Source organism: Lynx rufus, unplaced genomic scaffold (assembly GCF_022079265.1).
Source record: "Lynx rufus isolate CCGP_SWC_20201006 ecotype Redwood Valley unplaced genomic scaffold, mLynRuf1.p SCAF_6, whole genome shotgun sequence".
NCBI classification, from domain to species: Eukaryota; Metazoa; Chordata; class Mammalia; order Carnivora; family Felidae; genus Lynx; species Lynx rufus.
This window is the reverse complement of record NW_025814878.1, coordinates 34014524-34029433: the sequence shown is the minus strand read 5'-3', so window position 1 is coordinate 34029433 and position 14910 is coordinate 34014524. Positions and strand designations below refer to the sequence as shown.

Sequence of the window (14910 nt, the reverse complement as noted above, 5' to 3'; positions counted from 1 at the left end):
ATATCTCGGAGGGTAGGGGATGGGGATAGTGATAGTACACATTTATAATCTAGCTTACAGAAACTTCACAAAGCACTCTGAGCATTTTCAAGGATGTTTGTTATTTCCCTGTGATATGGCTTTATATCAAGTATAAATAATCTTGCTTATTTTGTTGAATGGCAAATGATGAAGGATAAAATAAGAGGGTGACATTATGCCATGAGATAGAACCAAGGCTTCTGGACCCTGTGGTTTTATGATCAGATTTTGGACAAGTCGTCACTGAGGTCTGCGAAATCTGCACTGGTAGATGGCATTTCTGTGACTCTTGCCAGACATTGTCTTCCATACTCTTGGCAGCAGCCGGTCCTTTCCAGAAATCTGCTGTGACCAATGAAAAGAAATTGTTCAGGTGACTGTAGGAAGGACACAGACAAGATAGCTGCTTAAAACTCACATTTCCTCTGTACCAGAGAACCATACCTGCTTCCTAAGACCTGAATCACTTACCCAATTTATATATCCCCACTGCTGTATAATGCACTTTGTTCAAAGAAATTCCATACTAGAATGACTTCTCAATAATAATTTTAATTTTGAATAATCACCCTAAAAATAAACTGGTAGGCAGGTATTTAGGTATATTAGCTGAGTAAAATGATCTGGCAGATCAGAGTTTACATATATATATTTGAGCCAAGCTGGCTGTACAGATGTTCTGTAATGTTCTGTAATTTTGCTCCACATGATAACTGCAGGCACAGAATAAAGCTTGTGATCTCCTGACCTTGGACATGGGCATTGAAACCACAGCAAGGGCACATCCTAAAACATTGCAACTCAAGACTAAGAATTCTTCTAATGCATACGGTCAGGGAGTGTCTATCCCTTGGAAATGAAGTAGTCAATATTTCCTTTTCTTTTCATCTTATAAACCAAGGCAAGACTCTGCAGAGCCCATGAAAATTTAATAATTTCCTTTTAACAAATAATCTAAAGGAAAACCATAAAGGAAAGAGTTATATAGTTATCTGTACCAGATTTTTCCCTCCCTTTCCCACTCAAAGGATTTGAGAAAGGTGTGTTTATACCATTTAATTCTTTAGCTTCTGCAACTGCCTCACATTCTTCAAGTAATACAGTGCCAGAATGAAGCAATGTGATTGAAAAATGTACAGATATATGAAAACTCAAAAATGGGACTCCTGAAACTGTTGATAATACTTAGATTACAAAATATAAACTGTTTTTTCCTAACTCTACCAAAAATATAAAAATAAAAATAGTTTGGCCATATGAGTGGGCCAGTTTGTTTGAGGCTGAGGGAGAAATATGGGAAATGGAATCAGGGAGAAAATTCTGTAGTCTTTTTATATGTGAAAGAAGTGTATTAATTTCCATAAAACATTTTGTAAATAGATGACATCTTCAGAACAAATATTGGCAAGAAGTGATAAAAAAGTGGTAAAATATTAAGGCAACTTTAATTACTTGTTAGAGTTTAGAATTTTGTGTTGTCATTTCCCACAGTGTCTTTTCTGCTAAACTACATGTACTTTATAAGCAATACAGAGATTAGAGTCATTAACCAACCCAGTGTATATACTAAGCAAGAAATGGCTTATTTGCAATAATATGATACACAGGACTGACCTGTTTGATCTTCAGTTTCTCTAGTACCTATAGTTGCATAGGTAAAATATTTTGTTCATCAAAAATTCTGTGTAGGGGCACCTGGGTGTCTCAGTCAGTTAAGCGTCCAAATTCGGCACAGGTCATGATCTCACAGTTCTTGAGTTTGAGCCCCGAGTCAGGTTCTGTGCTGACATCTCAGAGCCTGGAGCCTGCTTCAGATTCTGTGTCTCCCTCTCTCTCTGCGCTGTCTCTCTCTGTCTCTTAAAAATAAATATTAAAAAAATTCTGTGTAAACCCAACATTATTATTAATCTATCAATTAATATATTTTGATTACTATTATGAGACTTAGAGAAAATAAAACTAATCAAGCAGAGAAACTGCTTTTTAAAAATTTTATCTGTGAAATTAACAAAATAATGGGAATTAATGTAAAATAGTACATGACATAACACCAAATAAGCATGTATATTGCATAATAATTATTTCCATGTTATTTACATTAATGATTTAGACACTAGTGTTAAAACTAAATAGCCTAATGCAGCCTACATTGTGGTACTTCCTGGGTTGATATTTTAAGAGATGTTTTCTTAAAACACATAGATGACATTATGAAATAAGTTTTAAATAGTAATACATAGGGAAAATAGATAGTGGTCTTCTGGTTATCTGTAAAAATCTGTGTTTTGGGTTTTTTTTGGATGTGATACAATTATAAATTATTTCTGAGGCTGAAATTACGTTCTAACATTTTTGTTTATATGACTATTGAGCTCTTAGTTTCTACTTTTTATAATTTATGGGGCAATATTGGGGAATGATACACCTGTCTTTAGAAGTAAATTTACAGGGGCACCTGGGTGGCTCAGTCAGTTGGGTGTCCGACTTCAGCTCAGGTCATGATCTCACAGTCTGTGAGTTTGAGCCCCACATTGGGGTCTGTGCTCACAGCTCAGAGCCTGGAGCCTGCTTCAGATTCTGTGTCTCCCTCTCTCTCTGCCCCTCCCCTGCTCATGCTCTGTCTCTCTCGGTCTCAAAAATAAATAAAAACATTAAAAAATTTTTTAAAAAAGAAATGTACAGAGCATAAAGGAATAAGTTTATTTTACTTAACACAACCCAACTTGTTTGTGTTTTATCCTTTGAGAATCAGGATGCAGGTACATATCTCTCAGGCTTCATTATATTATCAGAAACTTACCTAGTTAAACATAGCCTAAAGCAATTAATTATACCTAATGATACATCTGTTTCAGAATGAACACATTAGTAACTTCTAGAAAGGTGTCATATTTTAATAATTTTGATAGTTGCTTCTGAGATCTACATATAAATTTTCACTTTAATAATTTGATATATTAAAAAGCCATGTAAGCATATGGACTATTTAAGCTTTGGAGAATAGAATTGCACTCTTGCAAATATAAGAGACAAGGAGAAGATAAACTGTCACACACTGTAGGCAATAGGAAGCAAATCCTTAAAACCAGATGTAAGTATTGTGTGGAAAAAATGCAGTATTGCAATAATCCCACTTTTATTTCTTCTGTAAAAAATGTATTCATTTAAAGAGGTCTCTGATATTTGGATACTTTCTGCTCAATGAAATCAGTGCTTACATCAAAATTTGCTTTTACAATTTTGTACAGAAAAAGATGGTATGGAAAGGAATCTGCTATAATCATTTTTAATTTAATTAGTTCAATTTATTAGTTCAATCTGATAATTTATTGAAGACTAAATTTAACAAATATAAGGAGGAAAACTGAATCATTATTTTTTTTATTTTTCCTTTTCTTACTGTAAAATGTATATAGTCTAAGAAAACTTCAATTAACTATTACTAAACTAATTAGAAAAATGTTTACTTCCCAACCATCCAAGTAGATTTTGCTTTAGGATGTAGAATAAAATGTCCTACATGTTATTGAGAATTGAATATAATGTAATTTTGCCCGTCAAATAGAAATAAACCAACCTATTGTAATTTGGTAAGTCACTGCCTCTCTTCTCTTGTTTTTCCTTAATAGTGTATTGAATTAAGCTGCTTATTTTCTTACTTCTTCAGTTCTCTTTGCTTACTTTTCCACTTATTTTTAATACCCCTAAAGTGAGGAGTAAGGTCCTTGAAACTTTTTACTTCTCTGTCTACCTTCTTTCACTTGAAAATGCCATCCACTGTTATAATTTAAATTATCATGTTTACACATATATCTACCAGATTTATATCTTCAATCCTGACTTTGTTGCTAAGTTAAAGTACCACATCTCCAACTTCCTGTTGGTATCATGTCAATTTCATTGTCATCTTAAATTTAACATGTCCAAGAGTATTTTTCATTATCCCCAAAGAATCCAACTTTCTTAATTCACATCTTACTCAGAGAAGAAAATAAATGGCAAATTCTACTTTGAAAAATATATAAAACAGAAAAAAATATTTTGGCTGAGGGGGTCGACAGAAATATTTATACATTGGCTATAAGATGAAGCAAGAAATAGACTTTTTAAAAAAAGTATAGTGTTTGTGTGTGTATATTGTAACCTTCAGTCACCAACAAGTCATAAACAGTAAAAATCTTAAGTGATGATACTCTGGAAAGGTAAGAACCCCCAGAGATGAGCTGACATTTTAAAAATGCTGTGTGTTGGGGACATTTGCTGATTCTGATTAGGTAAGGAGGCTAAGAATCCAGGCTTGGAACCCATGGTTAATGATTTCTGGGATTTGTAATATCAGCATGGCTTTCAGGGAAAGGGCTTTGAGCATGTGGACAGTTTGTTGTTGTTGTTGTTAGGAAATCAGTGAATTCTATAAGATTACAAATATAAATAGAAAAACTAAAAAAGCAGAGTAAAAAAAAAATTGGCAGTCTTACAAAACGGAGATGGAAGATAGGAGAAAGGCTCTATTGAATACCCTAGACTTAGAGTTGAGAAATCTAAAGTGAACCGGGGCAAAGGAGATGTACAACATACTTTATCAGGGCTAAAATCCAGGCTCAACACAGCACAGCCCTTGATTAAAATAAAATAAGCTGATCAGCCATTGCTTCATCTGTCTCATTGAGGAGAAAGGGAAACACCTCAAGAGAAAGATAACATTATCTTAATCTTTACAATTTTTTTTTTTTTTTTTGGTACATGATATCAGGCAATTAAAAATTCCTATGCAGGGGCGCCTGGGTGGCTCAGTCAGTTAAGCGTCTGACTTCGGCTCAGGTCATGATCTTACAGTTCGTGAGTTCGAGCCCCACATCGGGCTCTGTGCTGACAGCTCAGAGCCTGGAGCCTGCTTCACATTCTGTGTCTCCCTCTCTCTCTGCCCCTTCCCTGCTCATGCTGTGTCTCTCTCTGTCTCAAAAATAAACATTAAAAAAAATTAAAAAAACATTTCTATGCATGCTAAAAGAGAAAACCTCATTAATCAGGATGAAGAAAAAAAACAGACAATTGAGACAGACCAACAGATGATGCAAATACTTCAATTACCTGATAAGGACTTAACAAAACCAATATGTTAAGGAAAATAATGGTCAAAAGTGGACATAAACTATTTAAAGAGGAAGAATTTACCCTCAAAGAGCCTGGATCTATATAAAGAATCAAGTGGGAATTCCAGGACTGAAAATATAATATTTAAAAGCAAGAATTCATTAGGTGTATTTGTTAGTAGATTTGAAAGATTAGACAACAAGATTGGTAAACTGGAGGATAGGTTAATAGTAAATATCTGAACCAAAGCACTGAAGTTAATATAACACAAAAAGAAAAGGGTGTCAGAATAATATAGGGCTGTGCTACAGGCTCAGTATACAAATGTTGAATTTCCAGAATAAGAAAAGAGATATAGTTGGACAGTAGCGATATTTGAAGGGACAATGACAGAGAATTTTCCAAAAGTGATTAAATACATGAACCCACAGATTCAAGAGATTTTCAGATCTCAAGTGGAATAAATATCAAGAAAACCACATTCAGGTATAGCCTAGTAACTCCATTGAAAATCAAAATCAAAGAGAAAATCTTAAAAGCCATCAAAGATGAAAGAGCCATTGCCTTTAAGGAAACAACAAAATAACTGACAATCAAACTTTCAGCAGAAACAATGACTCCAGAAGGCAATTGAATGTCACCTCTATAGTACTTTAGGGAGTGCCTGGGTGGATCAGTTGGTTAAGTGCCCAGTTTGGCTCAGGTCATGATCTCAAGGTTCGTGGGTTCGAGCTGTCTGTCAGGCTCTCTGCTGTCAATGCAGAGTCTGCTTCAGATCCTGTGTCTCCCTCACTCTACTCCTACAACAGTCTCTGTCTCTCAGAAAGAAATATCTTTTTTTTATATAAAGTACTTTATAAGTGGAAATCTCGGGGCGCTAGTGTGGCTTAGTTGGTTAAGCGCCCGACTTCAGCTCAGGTCATGATCTCCTGGTTTGTGAGTTTGAGCCCCACGTCGGGCTCTGTGCTGACAGCTCAGACCCTGGAACCTGCTTCGGATTCTGTGCCCCTACCCCCCACCCCCATGCTCTGTCTCTCTCTCTCTCTCTCTCTCTCTCAAAAAATAAATAAACATTAAAAAAAATTTTAAAGTAGGAATCTAGAATTTCATACCCTGCAGCAATATTGTTCAGCAATAAAGGTAAAAGAAAAGTATTTTCAGCTAGGAGGAGCTAAGGTAATTTATTACCAGCAAACATGCACTAAAAGAAATAGTAGGTGTACACTTATGATGAGTACTAATATGTGTTATGTTAACTAAGTGGAATTTAAATAAAAACTTAAAAAAAAACTAAAAAGAAATACTAAAGGATGTTCTTCAAGTAGAAGAAGGAAAGAAAGTACCCAGAAAGAAAAATGGAATTTCAGGAAAGAAAGTCAATAGAAAGGATAAATACATGAGTTAAAAACAATGCAAAATCATAATAAGAAAGTCTTTTGGAATTTAAATGTATATAGAACTAAAATGCATACACAATTGTGGTAGAGTCCCTCCCTAAGGAATATGGTGGAGGCCTTCTCAGAACAAAGGGAGGCAATGTGCAACGTGGCCCAATCAACTCCTATACACATATGCATAGCTTTGACATGAATTAGTAGCTTGGACTGTGTCCAATCAGACTATATGTATCACCATATATGGGAGATAAAGAAGTAGAAATTGCATAGAAAGCTATACCCTGCTGTGCTCGGGACTCAGCCTATTTGGGTCTTAGCTCTCCGAGCCTAGGCCGGCACAAATAGTTGCTTCCTAGACAAAAAAGCTTTGGTGTCCTGTTTCTCTGTACAAGAATCGAGCTACACAATAACACAAAAGGTAGAAGCTGTAAGTGTTCTAAGTTTCTAGTATTAGCAAGGAAATTGGTAAAGATAATATTTATAATAGATCACAATATTTCAATAATTATATTGTTTCTGGTATAATGACTAAAAGAAGCATAACTGCCAAAAACCCAACTATAGATGAAAAAATCAAATAACAGAAATAATTTATTAACCCAATGAATTTAAGAAATGAGAAAAACTGACGAAAAGGAAGAAGGTGAACAAGAAAACAAATATCAAGATGGATGCTATAATGTCAAATATATCAATAATTGCATTAGATGTAAACTACTTCATTTAAAAGACTGAGACTGTCAGTCTGGATAAGGAAACAAAACCTAAGTGTATACTGTATATAAGAGATATATCCTAAGTACAAGTATTTAAATCTAAAATTAAGAAAACTAGAACATGTGTACTGTGTACACACACACAAAACATCATGTAATTCTAATATCGGAGAAAGTAGTGTTTAAAGCAAGAAACAACACTAAAGACAAAGAGGGTATGCTATAATGATAAAAAGGTCAATGCCCATGAAGACATTGCACTCAGTATTTCTGAATAAAATAATATAGCTGAAAAAAATCTAAAGCAAACCTGGATAGAATTAAAAGGAGAAACAGCCATGTCCTCAATCACAGTGGTAGATTTTTAACTCCTGTCTGAATGTATCAATCGGGTCAAAATTCAAAAAGTATATAGAGTATCTACACAACACAACACACTTAATAAACATATGTAGAACATACCTACCTATGTAAAAAGATACATATTATTTTCAAAGGCACAAAGAATATTCAATTATAAAATGAGTCTTTTCTGTCTTTGGAGGAAAGTCAAAATATAGGATTATTTGCAATTATCCAGCAGGTAGTCTGTGATCAATGTGGAATAAGCTAGAAAATCTGCTACTGTTTAGAAAATAATCAGTCCACTTCTAAATAACCTATAAACCCAATAGGTTGGGATGGAGATTAAAAAAATATTTTGAGCTGAAAATCTGGGGCAATGAAGGTAAAGCAATGCTTACAGTAAAACATATGGCTTTACATGGAGATGTTAGCAGAGAAGAAATGTTAAAAAATAATGATCTAAGCTTTTATACCCAGAAACTAGTAAAGGAACAACAGTTGAAACCCCTCAAAAGTAGAAGGATTGAAATAATGAAGAGACCAGAGCTCAATGTACAGATAACAGAAAAAAAAATTAGTAAAGCCAAATTAGTTTCCTCAAAAATATTAATAAAAGTGTTTAAAACCCTATCAAGAGAGATCAAGGAGAAAATATAAGTAAATACACATTTTGCTAATATCACAAAGGACCCCACAGATTAGATAGAGTGTATTATGAACAAGGTTAAGCCAGTATATTGGACAATCAGGGTGAAATGGACAAATTCTGTGGAAGATACAGTTCGAATAAATTTAAAACCTGAATAATCTTATACATTACAAAAATTGAATCATTAGGGGTACCTGGGTGGCTCAATCAGTTGAGCATCTGACTCTTGATTTCAGTTCAGGTCATGATCCCAGGGTGATGGAATTAAGCCCCACATGGGGCTCCATGCTCAGCATGTTTAAGATTCTCTCTCTCTCTCCCTCTGCTCCTCCCCTTCTTGCTCTCTCTCTCTCTCTCTCTCTTTTTCTCTCTAAAATAAAATAAATAAATAAAAATTGAGTCATTAATTAAAACATTTTGACAGGAAAAAAAAAAAAACTCAAAACACTTCAGCCCCACATGGCTTGTCTAGTGAATTGTTAAAGACATTTAAGAATGTTGTAATACCGATCTCACACAAACTCTTTCAAAGAGTAAAGTGGGCTTGCCTCCTATTTTATCCTATGAGGCCAGCATAACATTGCTTATGGGAGATAAATGAGATTGTCAAATGATGTATACATTACTGAATCAAAATGTAATATGGTAAATGAGAATTTAAAAAATGCTAAATGTCTCTGTATAACTTTATAAGTGAGTTAGTTTTCACACAGTATTATAATATTTATTTACATTTCCATCTTTCCTACTAAACTTCAAATTGCCAAAAGGCCATGTATCATCATCATTATTCAGGAGAATGTCTGCCATTGACTGCCACTGTAGTTATGTCTACTACATAACAGTGAGGAATTACAGAATCAAGAGCATTTTAGATGTTTATAAACAAGCCTATCTGATACATCATAAAACAAACGCAACAAGTTGCTCTGATCAATATGTTCTAAGTATGTGTTTACTTAACTGTCCCTTCTTCAATATAAGGATCATGTTTTATTCATCCCAGGGCCAAAGGAAATGGCAGACATATGAACAGTGCTCACTGGAATGAAATCAAGTTTTAAAAGTGTGGAATTCAGTAACTAGTTCTAACTCGACCAAATAAAGCTCCTGGAAGTGTTACCTTCTACTCCACTATTGCATGGCTAATGGAATCAACATCTCTCAGAGCTGGCCCAGCACTCTGTGCTGGTAACAAGCACAAAGAAAGTAATCCAAGCAACTGGCCACCAAGATCAGTGTTTTTCAAGATAAAAAAATCATAGAACTCACCTGAAGATCTTTTTAAAATACAGATTCTGATTCCTTTGGAGTGAGGCCCGAGTTATTTCATCTCTAATAAATTCCTGTATGATATTTCAATTTGTCCATTAAACATACTTTAACTTGGAAGACTTAGATTATCCAGAACTTTTTTTTAAGTTTATTTATTTATTTTGAGAGAGACAGAGACAGCACAAATGGGGGAGGGGTAGAGAGAGAGGGAGGGAGGGAGGGAGAGAGAGAGAGAGAGAGAGAGAATCCCAAGCAGGTTCCTCACTGCCAGAACAGAGCCCAAAACAGGACTCAAACCCAAGAAGCCATGAGATCATGATGTGAGCTGAAACCAAGAGTCAAGACGCTTAACTGACTGAGCCACTCAGGCACCCCTAGATTATCCAGAACTTTTAAACAGAGCATGAGGAGAGTTCCTGTTTTCTGTCTGTCCTTTGAAGCAAGGATCCCAGTGTAGATCTTGATATTTGTGCATATCCAAACTGGTTACTTGACTTAGTACTTGATAGTGATTCTAACCAAGGTATCAAGTGAAGAAACAAAACAGATTACTCAGAGCTCTGGGAAGAATTTGTGGTTAAGTTCAACCTTTAATACCCAAGTCATATGTAGCCTTCCTCTGTGTGGCAAATACTTTCCAGAAACCTCCCCATACCTTTTCCATGATGGAGCTGACTATCTATACCTCTAATTTTAGTTTATTTGTATAATTTCTTTATTATTATGATAAATGATTTACAGAAGCTGAGGAATCTTATGCCCAGAATAATGAAGCTATGGTATGCCTAGTGCAGCTCTGATTGAGAACTAAAGTCATATCTGAGAATTCCCACTTAGAGTTTGGCCCTCTTCTGTGATTAAAACAGTGAAAAGCCATTTCACAATTCCGCTGTTTCTTTTCATGAGTCAACATTCTCTCTCCACTAGAACTAGATGACATCTGCAGTTTCTGTGACTCTAGTAAATTAACTGCTTTAGTTTATACTTTTTTTTAGTTTATACTTTCTTCATGTGATGTCTTTCCTGCTTGTGGATACTCCCTCCAAATGCCCGTGTGGGTATGAAGAATCCTATCCTGTCTTTTGTGGGACTTAAACATGTTTTGGATATTGAAAGGAGGACCTTTCACACAGAAGAGTCTGCATGAGTATTAGCAAAGTTTTGAGCATGAACAAGCATTATTTCTGCCAGATGATTCACAGGCATCAAGTACATAAAATTTTGGTAGAAAACCCCTGAGAGAACATGAGAATAGGCAAGTTGAGCATCTCCCTGGTGTAGCAGAATTATCTCTGGGTATTGGCTCCCCCGAGTCCCTGTACTTCTAGAGAAGTTCAATGTGTCAACCTTAAAATGCTGACTGAGCTGCAATCCACATTGCTCAGGATGGTCTGTTCATTCAAAGTCACACCCTTTCCTAAGACTTCAACTACAGCCAGTACATTCTCTTTAGGTTTCGGCTTGTATGGTCTCATCTGTTCTCTTCACAATCTGTTATTAAATATGCTACGTGTGGTTTTCCTTATCCAAACATTCTTTGTCAGTAACTTTTTATTTTCTCTTATAAATCAAAAACTTTGGTTTCAAAACTTTTTTTCTGATATGGACTTTGAGGAAGTCTTTGGGAAGTAAAAAAAAAAGATGAAACTCTAGCCATTTCTTTCTTTTTGCATTGCTACTACAACAATTGTAGTTCTCTCTAAAGCAATGAGGATGTCAGTGACACGCTAGGGAAAATTTAAAAAATATAAGTATCAAAAATAAAAGCACAGAGATTAATATTCCAAGATAGTATCTTTTTGGAAATAAAAGGAAAGCAGATACAAACGTGGACTATACAATTGCTATCCCTGTTTGTCTCCAAAGTCTAATCTGTAGAGATCCTCCTAGAAGAGCATTGCTTGCTGTCTCCAAAACAGTCATGCATTTATAGGCTTATTATTTACAGATCCCACGGAAAACTATGAAAATATGTTTGCATTGTGAGTTTGAGGGCTTTAAATTTAAAAAAATACATATATTTTTTAATGTTGAAAACCACTGCAATTTTCTTAAAACCTTGGACCAGTTGATACACAATGGAATGATTTCCTGTTAAGTAGGTCCTAAGGTCCTGAAACAGTTGGCAAGCTTACTTGAGAATTACGTACAGTTCAGCCACATGTGCTCTCAGTCTGCAATAACCTTATCAAAAGCATATCCTTCACTGTAAACCATTATCCTAACATGACCCCTGGAACTTATTTGGAAACTAAATTGAGATCTGCAGTTGCCAAATTAGCTTTGGAGGGCAGAATGTCAATCTCTTTGTCTACAGATTCACTCAGGGACAATTGATGCTTTGATGAACTGTGGGAAATCATATAAAAATACAACTCAAGCAATACTAAATAGTGAAATAAATGAAGGGTTTTTGTTTGTTTTGTTTTTGTTTTTCTTTTTGCTTCTGTCATCCAGTATTATTTGGCTAGAAAGAGCAAATAAGGGACTATCTTCTGTGCTTTTCTTATGGTAACTAAACTATTCTGTCCTGTACTTAAAATTTACGTTGAAAATGCAGTTGAAACTTTGGATTAGTAGTTTAGTACACTGTAGGTAACCAGGGAGCAATGTTCAGAAAATGCTGTTATTAGACATAGAGCAATACAAAGAAAATGAGACTATTTAACTCTTTCCTGATCGATATGTGGATGAGGAAATTTTGAAATATTTAAGTGGTTTTATGTTCCAACATAGTACTTAAAGTGTTACTTCTCCTCTTTAAAGATTTATATTCAACAGTTAGTAAAGCAAAACGTGTATATAGCCTGATGCAACCAGACAAGCAGCTTCAGAAGGGTAGAAAGGGGAGGATGGCTCACTAATAAGCAATGATTTACAAGAATATAATGAGTTTTTCCCCTTCATTAGCACATATAACCTGCTAGAAAAATGGGTCTGAAGGTAGCTGCAGGACTCCAGGGTTTTCACACTCATAGATAGTATATTATGTATAAAAGTGATGTCATCATGAGGTATTTCAAAAATTGTCATCTTTTTCATATTGTAAAAATTAGGCATTTTGTAGCAAAGAAGCTACACTTATACCACAGGGACACTCTGTCCCTTTCCTACTCTGACAGAAAAATCTCTAGTGAAAGGTACTCAAATCTTTCATTTGAGTCACAAGTGAGATTGAGTCTGGTGCTCTCAATTAGTCCTGAGAGGGTAACCCGTATCATACAAGATGGCATACCCTGCAATTGTTCCTGAAGAGCTCCATAGATAGCTAGGTGCTTGGAAGGACTGGGACCCTCCCAGGGGTGTGCCCGATACCCCAGATTCACCAGGCAGCATGCAGCATGGATGGAACGGAACTTTTGCACTCTGATTTTATGAGCACTAAAATTAATCCATTAAGCATTTTGTACATCAGACCCCCCACTACTTACTTTTTAATGCATTTATGTTGTATGTTAACTGTGGCATCATAGTGTGCGACATAATGAGTCCAATTCTTCTTGTCTTCTTGCTTCCTGTTTCCTTCTTCTCAATGGAAAAAAAAATAGCTGGGTTTAATATTGCCAAGTAGACAAATAATTAGTACTGCTGGATATTTTTTCTCTTTAAGGTATTCCTCAGAAAATATAAAGCCAGAAGCACCATTTGAAAACAAAGATAGCAAAATATTATCTAATAGATAAAATGGATGTGGATGTACAGTGCAAAAACCATAAAGTGTTAATTGCTAATGAAATAATGAGAAAAGAGTGTTTCACAGCAATCTTCTGTCTCTGGAGAAATGAGCCTTCAGTCTGTGACTAATTCCATTGTTTATTACAAGTGCAAGTTGTAGCAACTCCATGGGTTTCTCTTAGAAAAGTGGGGAAAATATAAATGTGATTTACAAGGGTTATAACATTTTCCAGGTTTAGATGACTCGCCTGGTTGTAAGCATTTTATTTTGTGAATGATTCTATTCCCTTGCGAATTGCATAAGATCGAAATCTCTCTATGGGGCACAAGTGACATAATCCCATTTGGAAAACATTGTCAAACAGTCCAGACAAAATGCAAACAGAACACAGACCCTGGTATTTTCCCTGACAACTGTGGAATTACTAAATCTGAAAATATATGAAGATTGAAAAAGGAGGCAAATAAAACAATTACATTTTCAGAGAAAAGAAGAAACTAGAGTAGTTTGGGTGATACACTTACTGTTACTGCGAAAAGCTCTGGTGACAAAAGAATGTAAATGGTCACATGAAGTGTTATTCCTTGAAGAAATTTGGCTTCAGAATTTCATATTCTCACAGGATATTTGGTAATCTATATCATTATTTGACCATGTTTTGGGCCATATTTCAAATTCTGTCCTCCTAGAATGTGTTAAAAGCAAAAGCAACATGAAAAGACAACACTTTGAACAGCACATGAGGCGGTCTGTCTGTGACATCTATCACCCTCAGATCTCCAGGGCCAGTTGGATCTGCATTTCTGTTTCTGGAAGCTGTCTGCTCATTCCAGGACATTGCCTCCCCAGATAGAGGAAAGCCAGTCTTGTTGCCCTCAGGATTTTTAATGATTTTTTGTTTGTCCTAATTGATGAACGGCATTAAAAGAAAAGAAACTCAAGCTTACTTCACATTGAAACATTCTCTTGAGGAAAACATACACAGTTTGGATATTGTTCAAAATATATAAACATGAATAAAAACAAATCACCACATGTAGTGACTTTGCATTTAATTTTCTTATATTTTCATAGTATAGCCTCAGTTTATATGTCAAAATTACACGTGCCTAAATTGCTGGCAAATACCATTCCTCCTTATTCTAATTCATGTTCAGTGTTTTTTATTTGTATATCATATGGATATGCTTTACTAAAAAACTTAATAGTATTTGTTAAAAATATTTGAACACTATAGGCTGATTTTTTTTATCTGAATGAACTTAAAAACAGAGTAAAAACTCCTAATTTTTCTCGGCTTTCTGAAAATGTAGGGAGTTTGAACATTATTCTAAGTGTGATAAGACTTTAAATAGGGCAAGAATGACATTACCTAATTACTATTTATAAAATATCACCAGGACTGTTGTGAAAATATTCTGTAGGGGGAACAAGAATAGCAAAAGGAAAATTAGTTTGGACACTTTTACATGTAAATTTTTAAATGATTTGGATTGAAATGAGGAAATGGCAGTGGAGACAGTGATAATTTCATGACAATACCATTTAAGGTTGTATCTAGTGATATTCTTGATATCATATGGGGTTAGGGTAACAGGATTTATTAATATGTTGGATGCAGGCTCTAGGAATCGAATGATCAGGATAGAGCCTAAGCCATTAATAGAATCAAGTGTTTCCATTTATTGAGATAGAGGAAGACAGGGAGAAGAATGTGTGCAGAACCAGCTGCTATAT

General features: G+C 35.1%; 1 protein-coding gene across 5 annotated transcripts in view; it reads left to right on the top strand.

The window, feature by feature from the left end:
* NKAIN2 (sodium/potassium transporting ATPase interacting 2) overlaps nucleotides 1–14910 on the top strand; it is a 995125-nt gene that overhangs the window by 534480 nt on the left and 445735 nt on the right. The window lies entirely within an intron of this gene.